The sequence below is a fragment of the Euprymna scolopes genome, chromosome 21 (genome assembly GCF_053919585.1).
Source record: "Euprymna scolopes isolate OS-2025 chromosome 21, ASM5391958v1, whole genome shotgun sequence".
Taxonomy (NCBI): Eukaryota; Metazoa; Mollusca; class Cephalopoda; order Sepiida; family Sepiolidae; genus Euprymna; species Euprymna scolopes.
Genome location: NC_136502.1, coordinates 126,360,320 through 126,374,052, shown reverse-complemented (window position 1 = coordinate 126,374,052; position 13,733 = coordinate 126,360,320). Strand labels below are relative to the sequence as shown.

Genomic DNA, 13,733 nt, shown 5'->3' with positions numbered 1-13,733 from the left:
GTTAATCATCTGATCCTTCCATTATATAAAAGGGGAGATTCCCTTGTCTTTTTTTTTGTTTCTCTTTCTTTCACCGCAAGTTGATTTGGTTGCTGGTGATTGAACGTAAATCTCTTTCATTTTCGTCTGGCAAAGATACTACAAGACGGTTACGTCGCAGAAAGGGCAATTCTTTCGCAACCTAAGGTAAGTGCATTGCTCCCTTTTCGATCTGAGCGGTCATTGGTTCTTTTCTGGAAATTAATTTTTTCACACTTGTAACAGCCCTCTACATCAAAGTGGCACTGTGCCTTGTTTGGGGGTGAAAATGTAAAAATAAATTTTGAAAAATAAAAATAAAAGGTTTTGTGTTTTAATTTATTTATTTACATTTTTCACACTACTTTTATTCTTAACAACAAAAAAAATAAAATTGTTTTTTAATTATTCTGGAAAATTACATTATTTTTTTAGTTATTTCATGTCATTGTTTTGTTTTTGTAATTATGCAGGGAAAGAACCATAAAATTCAACTTCTACGGTATCTTTTGTTTATGAAATTGTTATGTGAAACTACAGTCTAGTAGAAACGAAACAAAAACAAAACATTTCTTAGTAATTTCATTTCATTATTGACTCGCTAATTTCGTTTCGCTACAATTTGCGTTCCGTTCCATTTTTTCTGTCCGTTCGTGGCCGTCATCTTGCAGAGTACTACACTGTAGTACTACAGTTAACATTGTCGCACTATTTTTTAAAAACACATAAATATTTCCCGACATTTTTCAATCATTTTTTTCTTTTTAATTAAAATAACGTACAGTATGTTTGGATGGCGCCCCGATTCAACCAGTGAACCGAGATGTAAATGCAAAGAAAACCAGATACAACTTCAATAGACGCAGTTTTATTATTTATTTATTTATTTTATATAAAAAATACAATTTGCTAATTTATAAAAGAGTTTAGTTTTATAACAATAAATCCAAGTTTTTAAAACGTTCCATAATATTGTCTTCTGGTTTGCTGGATTATTCATAGCCGACACTTTCGTATTGAATTGTTTCGTATCCTAAGTATAATTTCAGCATTTCAAGTATACAAAAAAAAAAAAAAAAAAAAGAAGAAGAAAAGAAAGAAAACTACAGTGATTTTGAAACATTTAAGCTGTTAGTGAAATACTGCAATTGTGTTTTGTTTGCCAAATAATAATTACTTTTAAATGTAAATTTATTTTAGGAAAGTATCATTTTACTATCATATTTTGAAAAAAGTTTCATTAACAGTGACATATATAGGTACGTATAGTTATTATCTCCCTTGTTGATTGCTATATACCTTCAATTACAAAAACGATATTTAATTTTTAAATCTTTAACATTTGATTATTTTATAAATTACCTTGTTACGAAAAAAAAAAAAAAAAAGACGAAAGAAAAACATATAAAGGTAAGTAAATTCACTACTGAAATTGTTTTCATTGCGATAATTTTTCGAACTACTTTTCAGTTCGAGTTTTTTAAAAAATAGCTTTCAGTTTTAAATCTTTAAATTTCATGTAATTCAACTTAATTAATTTTGATTTGGTTTCATTGCTTTTTAATTCTTTGTTTTCATTTAGATCAACTGATTAAACAAAATGTATATATACATATTACTGATGGCACAAAAATATATTTTAATTAAAAAAATAATTTTCATGTCGAATTAAATTCAGAATGTTATTTGTTAATGTTTAGGTTAGCATCCGAAACAAATGGCAATACACAAAATGATTTTGTTTTGTTTGTTTAAGAGTATTTTTTACGCCAGCGTAGTATAAACATGAATTCCTCCAGCTCACGGTTTTCAAAGTTAGTGGTGTTTTATTCCGAAAGCCGTTCTTAACATGAGGAAGTTGAGGTGTTTATACTACGCTGGGTACACCGTAAAAAATACCACCAAAAGTTGTGGTCACATATTTACTCGTTTTAAAGGTGTTTTTTTTTTTTTTTTTTTTTAATCAGATTTCATGAGCAATACTAAAAATAAATTTGAACTTGAAATGATTTATCATGATATCATACTTTAAAAACAACAGAAAAAAAAGTTTTTATCGCATATACACTATATTATTACATTTTCACCCCAAACAAGGTACATTGCCACTTTGATGTAGGAACTACTATCAGGGATGGGATTTAGCTGCTTGTCAATTACAGTTAGGATGTCTGCTGTGGAACGGACTTGCCTAAATCCATATAGTTGGTCAGTCAGAAGTTTAGCATCCCTAAGGTGATGGACTAGAGCTTGGTTAATTATGGTCTCAAATATTTTGGCGAAGAGTGGGAGGAGGCTAATGGAGTGATAATTTACTGGGTCAGTTCATTCGCCAGAATTCTTGAAAACTGGTACTACAGAAGCAGTTTTCCAGCAGGCAGAGAAGCATGATTCATTAAGACATTTGTTGTAAAGTTTGGAGAGAACTGGAGCTACTTTGGCGTAGCACTTTTTTAATATCACAGCGGGGGTCCACATGCTTTTGTAGTGTCAAGATTTTTTATATTTTTTATCGTAATGTTTCTGACAGCGAGCTCAATATTAGCCTGTTATTGAATAGTCAATAAACAAAACGGTTTTATATTTGACTTCAAATATTATTAATGCTTTTTTTTTAATGTTTTAAAATTTGAAATGGTAAGATAATTAAAAACGAAGATTTGCGCAAAGAGGCCTAACAAATTATTATTATTATTATTATTATTATTATTATTATTAACCCCATGGTTTAAATTGTAAAAGACGCATTAACGGTTATTTCTGTAATGACGTTATTGTCATAATAGCAAAATCAGGCAGTCTTGCACTCTTGCTGTTAAGTACCGGCAAAGTTCGACAACTCTAGAAGGGTCACATCAGTATTTTACATCAGCAAATCACGAATATTACGAATTATTAGTTTTAAAATAAAAATAAAAATTATTAAAGTTTTAAAATAAAAAAATATGTAATTAATATAAAATATATTATAGAATTAATATAAAAACATGAAAATGTGTTCCATTCCCATCTAATAAGTGAAGACGGCATGGGAAAGGTTGTTTTATTTTGTATATATAAATTTATATTTTGTTATGTGGTTCATTACTTCAGATTTTATTTTGTTCATTTTCTGTTAAGACAATAATACACTTTCTAAAAATTGTTTCATTTTTCTGTTAAATAAATAGTTATAAATATATAAAAATGTATATTTTGTTTGTTTACTTTATTTAATCAAGTGCTTACTTCCAATATTAATTTTTTTTATATTAATTACATCTTTTTTTATTTTAAAACTTTAATAATTTTTATTTTTATTTTAAAACTAATAATTTGTAATATTCATGATTTGACAGTGTAAACTACTGATGTGACCCTTAGAGTTGTCGGACTTTGCCGGGACTTAACTGCAAGACTGCCCAAAATTCTAAATATTGAATTTCAAATAAAACCAATACTATTTACTTAATTGTCATGTCATAGTAACAAAAATATCTGAAAATTATGAAAGAGATACAGTTTTCAAGATATATACAAGTTTTGCTTACGTAATAAACTGAATAACACGGAGAGGTGGGGAGTAATTCATTTCTAAAAATTCCATAAATTAATAATGTTTATGTAATGTTCCAGTAATATTTAACTAATTATGACATGACAATTAGGTAAATAACATTGCTTTTAGTTAAAATTGATGTAAATAGTAAATAGCTATCATTGTTTTTTAAATGAAAACTTATTTTTTGACTGTTGGATTTCATTATAATAACAAAGAAGAACCAAACTTTTATCGATGTAAAAGTGTGAGTGTTATGAAATAACGAGCGGAACTATAAAAATATTGCCCTAAAGAAAAAACAGTCCAGCTTTATTTCTAAAATTTTATTTAAAAATCAATTCAAGTAACTTATGTAGTAGAGCCGACATCTTTTCAATGTAGCCATCTTCAGCCTCAATCACTCTCTCAATACAGGTCTGGAACTGGGAGCACACCTTTTCCCCAAGCGCCGACAGGAGCTCAGCGAATACTCGGCGTATGGCAGCTATCAGACTGGTTTTAGGGTTGTAGGAGGTCACTTAGGCAATGTCCTCGATGTATGACTAAACAAAGTAGTCCAGTGAGTTCAGGTTGGGGAGGTGTGGGGGAGGAATGAAAGAAGTCGTAGCACTCATTCTGAAGCCAAGACTGGGTCTGTTTGAACTTATGGGCTGGCACCTGCTGCCACCTGATTGCACGAGAGGATCATCACACTTTTCAGCACATCCAAGTACATTTTGATGTTGACTTTCAAGCTGACTTCAAAGATGTGAGGTGGCATGATGTGGGCCTCACTTGAAACCACACTAAAGACCATAATCGTGGCCGTAGACTGTTTTCATTACCCTGGGCATGTCTGTTATTTGTGGCAATTAAGTAATGCATTTTCATGGTGCTGTCAATGGTCCTGTTGCCATAACTTGAATTGGTAGAGAGCATGAGTTGTACAGCAGCACATCTCCAATCTCATTCGTTGAACATTGTGTCATTTTCAGACATGATAGAAGGCTCCTATTGCTCTTTGGATTTGTACACAACATGCCAACTAGTAGATTATCTGCAACAAAAAAGAAAACCGGTTTTCATCAAACTGAAATGGAATCATGTTGTCTTTTCTAGGGCAACAATTCTATCGTTCTACCCTGTAATATGGTGTTCAGTGTTGCTAACCAAGATTTTTGAAATCAGGAAAATAAATTCTTCAGAAAATTGTTAGATTCTTAACATTTCCTCAATATTGTCAACTGATAGTTTCAAAACCTATTAGATTGATTGTTCAAATTTGGGCAAATATTAATTTGTCTACTTTTACGTACTCCTTTTCCATTTATTTTTCATTTTGCAAATATTAATTTCTCTGACGTTGGCAAATTATTTTGTAAATAAATTTTAATTTTCTTTTATAAAGATTTTTTCCACCTGGACTTAGGGTTAGTGGAAAGTGTAAGAAATGGTGTATTTTGTTTTGTAAGAAACAAATAAATTTTTTATTAAAAAAATTGAAATATATTACAATTTTCAGATCACAATATTGACAAAGAATTTTTCTGTGAAAATGAAACAAATTAATATTTGTAATATAAAAATACAAAAGCATCCGCAAAAATTAGAACATAAATGAATATTTGCAAAATATAAATTACAAAAAAATCCATTAAAATTTGAAAACAAATTAACATTTTCAAAATAAAAACTTAAAAAAAAATAAAACCACAAGTATCAGTTAACAAATTAATAGGTCGCTTAATTTGCTGAATGCCTGAAAATATATATTCTTGATAAGATTAGCAAGCAAATCTCTACAATATACCAACCTTTGTATTTTAATATTATTTAAATTGTTATTTGTCATTAAATGTTATTTTTATTCAATTTAAATGTTAAAAATAAACAAGGGATATAATTCATGGACGAGTTATTTTAATCATTTTTATTTTATTTAAATTTTTTTTTAATGATTAATACAAGGTCAGGGAAGTATGCAGTAACAACAATGTTTATTGATAAAATTTCAGATATTCTAATAAGTTGTCAGGTTGTTTTCAGTCTCAAACCAATCGTCATGTGTTTATAATGTGCTACTGGTAGATACTTGTTAGTGTTCTCGAAAAGCATCTCTTTTATTGCTATGTATTTCCATTATTCCAATCTTTAAAAAAAACACAACTAAAGCAGATACGTATGTAAACAAAACCACATTATCTCCTCCTTTGAGCCTCATATTCACAAATATCTGTGAGCTTAAAACTAATCTAGATAAAGCAGAAACATTTATTTTAGTAAACACCCCAGATATCTTAGCTGTAATTACTTTAACCTGACTGGACACCTCCCACTGCTATAAGGACTCAGACAGATATATGCACGGACTTGAAGTATATGCTCATAACACTCTTCCCTTGATTAGAGAATACAGCCCAGAAACAGATGACCAGCCTTTCATGTGCTTTAGATTAATTTTGTAACACTGAGTTAGTTACTTATACTTTCTCTATCGTTCTCCCTTGTCCCAGGACTATACCCTGATGATCCATGCCTCTGATAGTGTAAATGTAGCATTCTTTTTAGATACTAGCACCCAAGTACATGTATTTGGTGATTTAATGTTCACCACAGAAATTGGCTTGGTTTCTCAAGCTATAAAGACATAGCTAGTAGCAGCATGCCTAGTTTTTCTATATCTCATTCCCTATACAGACTGTCACATTCTGAATCTGCCTCCCAGACCACGAGGATCAGTAAGCCTCACTTCTTGATCTATTGATAATTTAAGTGCCCGATGAATGAGTTACAAAAGCCCATAGCCCACACGGGAACTTTGATCACCTTAACTCTTACATCACTCTTAATTCTCAATCATAAACTGAAGAGCCATTACAAAAAAATGACAAGATACTTTGAAAAGGCTGATTGGGAAGCCATCAAAGATCCCACATGGAGCAATATTTTTTCACCTACTAAGCAGAATGCAAATAAGAAAACTAAATAGTGCAATACGTGTATTGCGCACATTTTCCCACAGGAAGTTCTACAGCAAATGCTTCACTTCAACCTCCACAACAGTTATCATAAAAAAGAAGCATGCATTTTGCTGATTCATTCACCATCAATACAAATAGACAAAAATTTACAAATGCTAGAAATAATTGTAAGAGTGAAATAGCCACAGTCAAGAGAAGGCATACTGAAATGATCAGAAAATGCACAGAATTGTAGAAATTAGAAATTTGTGATTTTTGGAAAATTAATAATAGTGTAGTAAATAAACGCCAATTAATAATTCTTGCACTATCCAACAACTATGAGATCGCTTGCACAACAACCAATAAGGCTCAATTGTCTGCTCTGAAATTTGCCTCCAACTCCACCTTAGATCCCACAAACTACTCCCTTCAAATTTCTCTTTGTCAAGAGAAGGCACACTTGATCTGGAAATAACTCTTTTACATGGTTGTGATATCATAAAATGCTTACACTTCAAAATTGTGTGGACCTTATATCATTACTACTATACTATTAAAGAAATGTTCTTCTACTCCTAGAACATTACAATAAATGCTTCTAGAATCTTGCTTCGCTGCTAAATTAATCAATCACCACTATTGAAAGATAATCTCTCTAAGTGTGAATATAGGAATTTCATTCTACTGTGGATGTTTTAACAACCGTCTATGATTGCATGTACGATGCACAGTGTAAGGCAGGGGAAGATAAAATAATAGCCCTTGATATATTCAATGCCTTTTACAAAGTCTGACATAAAGGAATTCTAATGAAAATGAAATCATGTGGTAATACTGGAGGAATGCTAAATATAATGAAATCTTTCTTAGGCAAAAATGAAAATCAAGCTTATCCTCAATGAATGTATATCCAAAAAACATTATATTAATGCAATTGCAAGATTGCCTCAGGGTTCAATCCTTGAACCTTTGTTATTCTTTATGTTCATAAACGACCTCCCTGTGTCCAAAATAGATGTATTTGGTGTTACCATAATGTTAAATAATAGACATTAGGGAAAACGAACGTAGATATATCTAACGCAATAGAAGAAACCTTAGAAAACTATCTCCAATTTGTAGTGAATCAGGACCATAAATGGATGGTAATATTTAATCTTACAAAGACTAAGCTTATTTTTTGTGTAGAAATCATTTGAGACAACGCATGAAGCAACTTGATGTAATGAACTAACAAGAATGAAAGATGATTATTGCAAAGACAGAAGATACCTATTGACCTTTTTTTATTGACCTTAGTAAGAGAGTTCCACGACTTTGCAATCCTTGAAAAGAAGCTACTGAAATAGGAAGCTGCATTACAATGAGGTATTAAAACAGCGAATTGAGGGAGACCACTAGACCAGTGAGTCAAACGAGCCAAAATAAAGGAAGCAAGGAATAGATCAGACAATTCTGAAAAATGTATACCATAATAGTACTATCTACTATCTTGATAATAACAAATGAAAGCCACAAAAGTCACAGGCTGCAGGTTAGGAATTCTATTCCTTAATTTTTAGCATTGACTCTCCCGATTTAATTTGAAAATTTTTAGTGATAAATTATTGTATACAAAGTAAGTATTCATTTCCGACTTATCCCTTATCAACTCTTTTTAAATGATCACATTAAATTTTGTACTTCCTTGCTATACGTATACATAATCACTGTTAAAAAGAGTATTTAAACATCTGAATAATGTTTTTCTCCTGTTCTGACTTGGTCACTGTACAGTCCTCTAAAATAATGTTTATCTGCATTTTTTCGGTTTGTATTTCCTTTACTGGAAAACGAAATCTTCAGATTTTAGAGAAACAAAATACTAGCCACTAGATCTAAAATGTACTTCCTTAATTTCAAACAAAATCTCCAGACCTAGCGAGAAAACCAGTGTTGTAAAAGAGACACATTGAATAGCTATTAATTTTAACATATTTCTTATTGTTGAACACTGGATTTTTACCACAGTTGTCTTCATATGTATTTAGGCATTGCATATATTTCAGTTACAATCAGTTAAGTGAATCTAAAAAATAAAATTCTGTTGGATATCTTGTTACCATAAATGAAGAGTAGATTTATAATTATTAACATACTAATTGTATGATGCAAAACACATTTTATAGGTTTCAGAAAGGACATAATAACTATTATTGAAAAATAATTCTTTGTCATGATGAATTGGAGCTAACATTTGTTGTATTTGTAATAGTATCAACGAGCAGTATAATTTCCCTTGCTATATAATGCTCACACTACTCAGTTATCATCACTTATTGTTTAGCAATAGAACGCATTTGTATAACCAGCAACAAAATTAATTTCCATAGACAAGTACTGTTTTCAAGGATCATCTCAAATATTTGTTTATAACCAGGCGTTCATAGGTTCATTCCAACTTTGTCCATTTTGGGGAAGTCGTAATCCTCTATCACCAGAGCAGATTCTGATCAGAATTCTTTTTATTCTTTTTTAGAATTATATATTTGAAGAAGAAAAAATAACCATCATTTGTTTTTATTTGTTTTATTTATTATATTTGTAGCTAGAATATATATGGAGAATGCAAACTCTTTGTCACCTATACAAACAAATATGAATGTTTATGAAAGATCATAAAAAGAAAACGCCAATTCTTTGTAATAATAATAATAATAATAATAATAATAGTAATAATAATAACTCCCAAACTTTTATGTCCCTCATTTTCTTCCATGATTGCGTACAGTGAATTCTTTGTAAGTCTTGGCATGTAAAATAGATATATCTGCCTTCATTAATATGTAGTCATGAAATGGCTTTTCCTGCATCATGATGAAATAACATAAATAATGAAGAATATATTTTGAGAAGTTAGCAGAATAATCTTTCTCTTAATCTATCTGACTACTTGCTAAATAAAATGTGGACTAGTAGTACCAGATAAATGATCGTAAGCTAAAGCAGAATATTCACCCAGTTCATCAAGGAGGGATGAGATTCTATCCAAATATTCTCAGATTTTGAGAGTAACCATCGTGTCCAATGTGATAAATTAAGATATCTTGTAATCCTTGTTGAATAATTTCCTTCTTGTCCAATAACTCTTCATTGCATACAGGTGTATATTTATTTGAAATACCTCTGCGTCTTTTAATGTATACTTTATGGTATCAAATTGTATATATTATGTACTACGATGTTTAACAAATAAATGACAATTTTTTTGTTTATAAAAACAGTGTGTTTTATTTTAACATTTGGCATGTGGCTGCTTACAGGAGAGTGGATGGTTGTGGTGGGATTTTGGTGACAGTAGCCAAAATTGAAGTCAACACCATTTCTGTCCCAACAGCAACTGTCCTTTCATTCAAATTGTTTTTTTTATTTAGTTTGCTATAATCTTTCTGAATGTGATTTTTTATTCAAATTTTCTGTTTTCGTTATTTATTTTATTGCTCACTTTGTCTAGTTCGTGTTAATATTTGATTCTTCTGTCAGAATGCAATTATCAAGACAGTTTTCACATCAGTGTTCAACAACCTGGTTAGTCTTTTGTTCTCACTTTTGTTTGTTTTGGTTGCCTGATCTTCTATGCAACATTCTTCCTTGAAAGTCATCTAACTGTACTTGATAGTTGCACTTGGTCTTGGTCAGGTGTTTACTTGACATTATAGCTTTGCTAGTTAAGGAACTTTTGAAAAAATTAAGTGTTTTGCTGCCATCAGACTTATACTTACGATGCAGTGTTTGAAGAAAATAATTATTTTAATTACCAAAGGTCATCTCATTTCTTTTTCACTAAAGATAAGTGATGTTAATATCCCAGTTTAAATGAAAGCATAAGCTAAACATGCTTAGTATTTTTATGTTAAGATGAACAATGTTCTGTAAACGTCTCACTTTTATTTATAACCATAAAAACAAAAACGCCCTCTAGACAAGATAAAAAATACTGGTTTACAAGGGCCATAATTTCAACAAGCTTTCTGCTTGTATGTTTATTGTTGGAAAAATAATTCTGTTATTAATATGTAATATAATTTGCCTCATATATTAATAAATATATATATGAATTGTTAATTTTTTATTCATTCACAGGGAAAAGCAACAATGCAGAAAAATAAAAGAAGTATCTGCACATATGGAATAGAAAACTGATTCTGAAATGTCTAAAGCATTTCAACATTTCCATTTACAAAGAACGATGAAGCAATGTTAAGAAAACACCTTGTCTTGTAAAGCATGAAAATCATCACTTACAAGAAAATCGAATTTCAAGATAAATATGAAGCGACACAGTGTGAAGAAAGCTTATTTGTGTTCAGTATGTAATGCATCATTCCCAGCTTCATCTCAGTTGGAGATACATATTCGAAAACACACTGGGGAGAGACCTTTTGCTTGTAAAATATGCAACTCCTCGTTTATAGTTTTAGATGCTTTGAGAGAACACATGCAATCTCACCGTGAAGTAAACCCTCATTCTTGTGAAGTGTGTGGCTTATCATTTCGATACCAATCAGATTTAACAACGCATATCCGAATTCACACTGGTGAGAAACCTTGTTCTTGTGACGTGTGTGGGTCCTCATTCACTGAGAAATCAAGTTTACGGATTCACATGCGAATTCACACAGGTGAGAAACCTTTTACGTGTCAAGTGTGTGACATGTCATTCACACAAAAGTCGACTTTAAGGTCACACATGCGAACACATACTGGTGTGAAACCATATTCTTGTAAAGAGTGTGACGAATCATTTGCACACAAAAGTAGTTTAATGGCGCATGTCCACATTCATACTGGAGAGAAACCATATTCTTGTGAAGTATGTGGCTTATCTTTCACACGAAAACCAAATTTAATGCGGCATCGACGAATTCACAGTGGGGAGAAACCTTTTATTTGTGAGATGTGTGGCTCATCGTTTACACAAAAAGCTAATTTAAGCAGACATATGCAAACACACACTGGTGAGGACAAACAATTGTACTTAAAAGGACGGTTAGACTCGTAAAAAAATTTCTCATTTTGTTTATTTTCGAATTTCACCTTATTCTTGCTTTCCTTTTTTTTTTTTTATTCTTTTGGCAAGTGCTGGGATCTTGCCTTCAAGTTTTTGTCCCATATTTTACACTGAGACTAGAGATGATGTTCTTCAGCTGCCCTTGCATTTCAGGGATGCAAGGAATTGTTTGATCTAAGATAATTCCTTTTTGCACAGGTTTAGTTGATTTTAGATCCAAGACAATCCCTTTCTGCAAAAGTGCAGCTGATAAGTGATGGTAAGCAATTGCACTAAAAAAAGATGGTTAGAATTTTACAAAAGATCTTGATTGAATTGCATGAGATAATGAGTGAAATCTGGTGTTCCATATGGTATCTTATTTTTAACTAAAAAAATGATCTGAAAATGAAAAAAATTAGAAACCTAATTCTTAATTATGTGATTCCTTATTTATACATTCATCTTATGTAAAGTTGCATCTGTGATACTACACTAGAAAAAATAATTGCAATCAATGAATTGACAATACTTGTCATTACCCATACATTTAATATTGATTGAGCACAAAGTTACACCAATAAGAATGATATGAAAACTAGGAAAAATATATACAAGATATGTTCAAGACCAAGTGAAGATGTACAGGATTCGTTACAGGTTTCCAGATGTACTGCAATCTGTTAAGTATCAACTACATTCCTTGTCCAGTGGAAGTATCTGCCTATTTTATTATGGCAACAGTGGTTATTTGCTAACATTAATGCAATGGATCATTATCATTTTTATTTGTTTATCCCTGGGGGATTTTAGGTATTGCTCCCTGCCTAATAAAGTTTGGTATGTCACCTCACATCTTTGAAATTGGCTTGAAAATCAACTCCAAGGTGTACCTGGATGTGCTGAAGAGTGTGGTGATCCCCTAGTGCAATCAGCTGGCCATTGGTAGACCCTGGGTGTGGCAGCAGGATTCGAAGCCAGCCCACACGTCCAAAGAGACCAAGGCTTGGTTTCAGAAGGAGTGCTACAACTTTGTACCCTTCACTGCCCCTCCTCCTAAAGTAGTTAAGCAGCCTGAACTTGCTGGACTACTTTGTTTGGTCATACTTTGAGAACATTACCAACATGACCTCCCACAACACCAAAGCTAGCCTGATTGCTGGCATCCACTGAATATTTGTTGAGCTCTTGCCAGTGCTTGTGGAAAAGGCATGCTCCCAGCTCTGGACTAGTATTGAGGTGGTGATTAAGGCTGAAAGCAGTTATATTGAATATGTGTTAGCTTTACTACATAATCAAGTTACCTGAATTGATTTTTAAAATAAAGCTCTAGTGATGTTTTCTCTACAGCAACACTTTTATAATTCCACCCTGTAATAAACTCAGAAATTTAGATGTGAAAGCACAAAACAAAAATTTCCCTCTCATTTATCATATATTAGATTTAGTGTATCACGTGCTTCTCTCATCAAAATACTTGTTGAACTGTAATGAGACTTGAAAAATTCAATAATAATTTGTACATTTGTTTAAAATCGAATCAGTAATTCTATTCTCTTATGTAAATGAACTCATCTTTTTTTTCTATTTAGAAAGAAATTGCTGTCCATAAATTGTATATCACTTAGTACTTCATGTCAGAATGCAGATAGTTTAAAAGCAGCATTTCATTAAACATGTCCATTTACTGCAGTAAAGCACATTATGGTTTGATCATCTAATTCTAGAATATGCTCTTTAATCCAGGGGAGGGTGTGACTCCAAGTCGATGCATATATATATATATATATATATATATATATATATATATATATATATAATTTCTAGCAAAGAGCAAGGTATTTGGTCATTTCTTCTGTAATGACAAGTTGTCATTTTCAGTAAACACATTGAAAGGAGGTGACTATTGGCTAATGATACAAACTGGAATTCATATAATATTTAAATTTCTGCATGTAAATACAGTAAAGGAAGCAGGAACCAGGGAGGTGATTCTAAACTCTAGCAGTGCAGTTTGAGGAAAGAAATTAGAGTATAAGGCTTTTCAACATCTTAGGAACATCTACTAGCAATACACACGGACGATAAAAAATGCTTTGGATAATTATGGATTTTAAGGGGGTTCTGTTAAAATCATCATATTTTAAAAACCAAAGCATCTTAAGTCCTCAAAATACCACCGTTTTGTTCGAAAATGAATATA

General features: G+C 31.5%; 1 long non-coding RNA gene across 1 annotated transcript; it reads left to right on the top strand.

The window, feature by feature from the left end:
- The first annotated feature begins 639 nt into the window (after positions 1-639).
- Positions 640-13,141, top strand: LOC145242740 (uncharacterized). Its single transcript, XR_013862819.1, has 2 exons — positions 640-1,428; positions 10,624-13,141. It is a non-coding gene; the product is annotated as an uncharacterized LOC145242740 (long non-coding RNA).
- Positions 13,142-13,733: the final 592 nt, after the last annotated feature.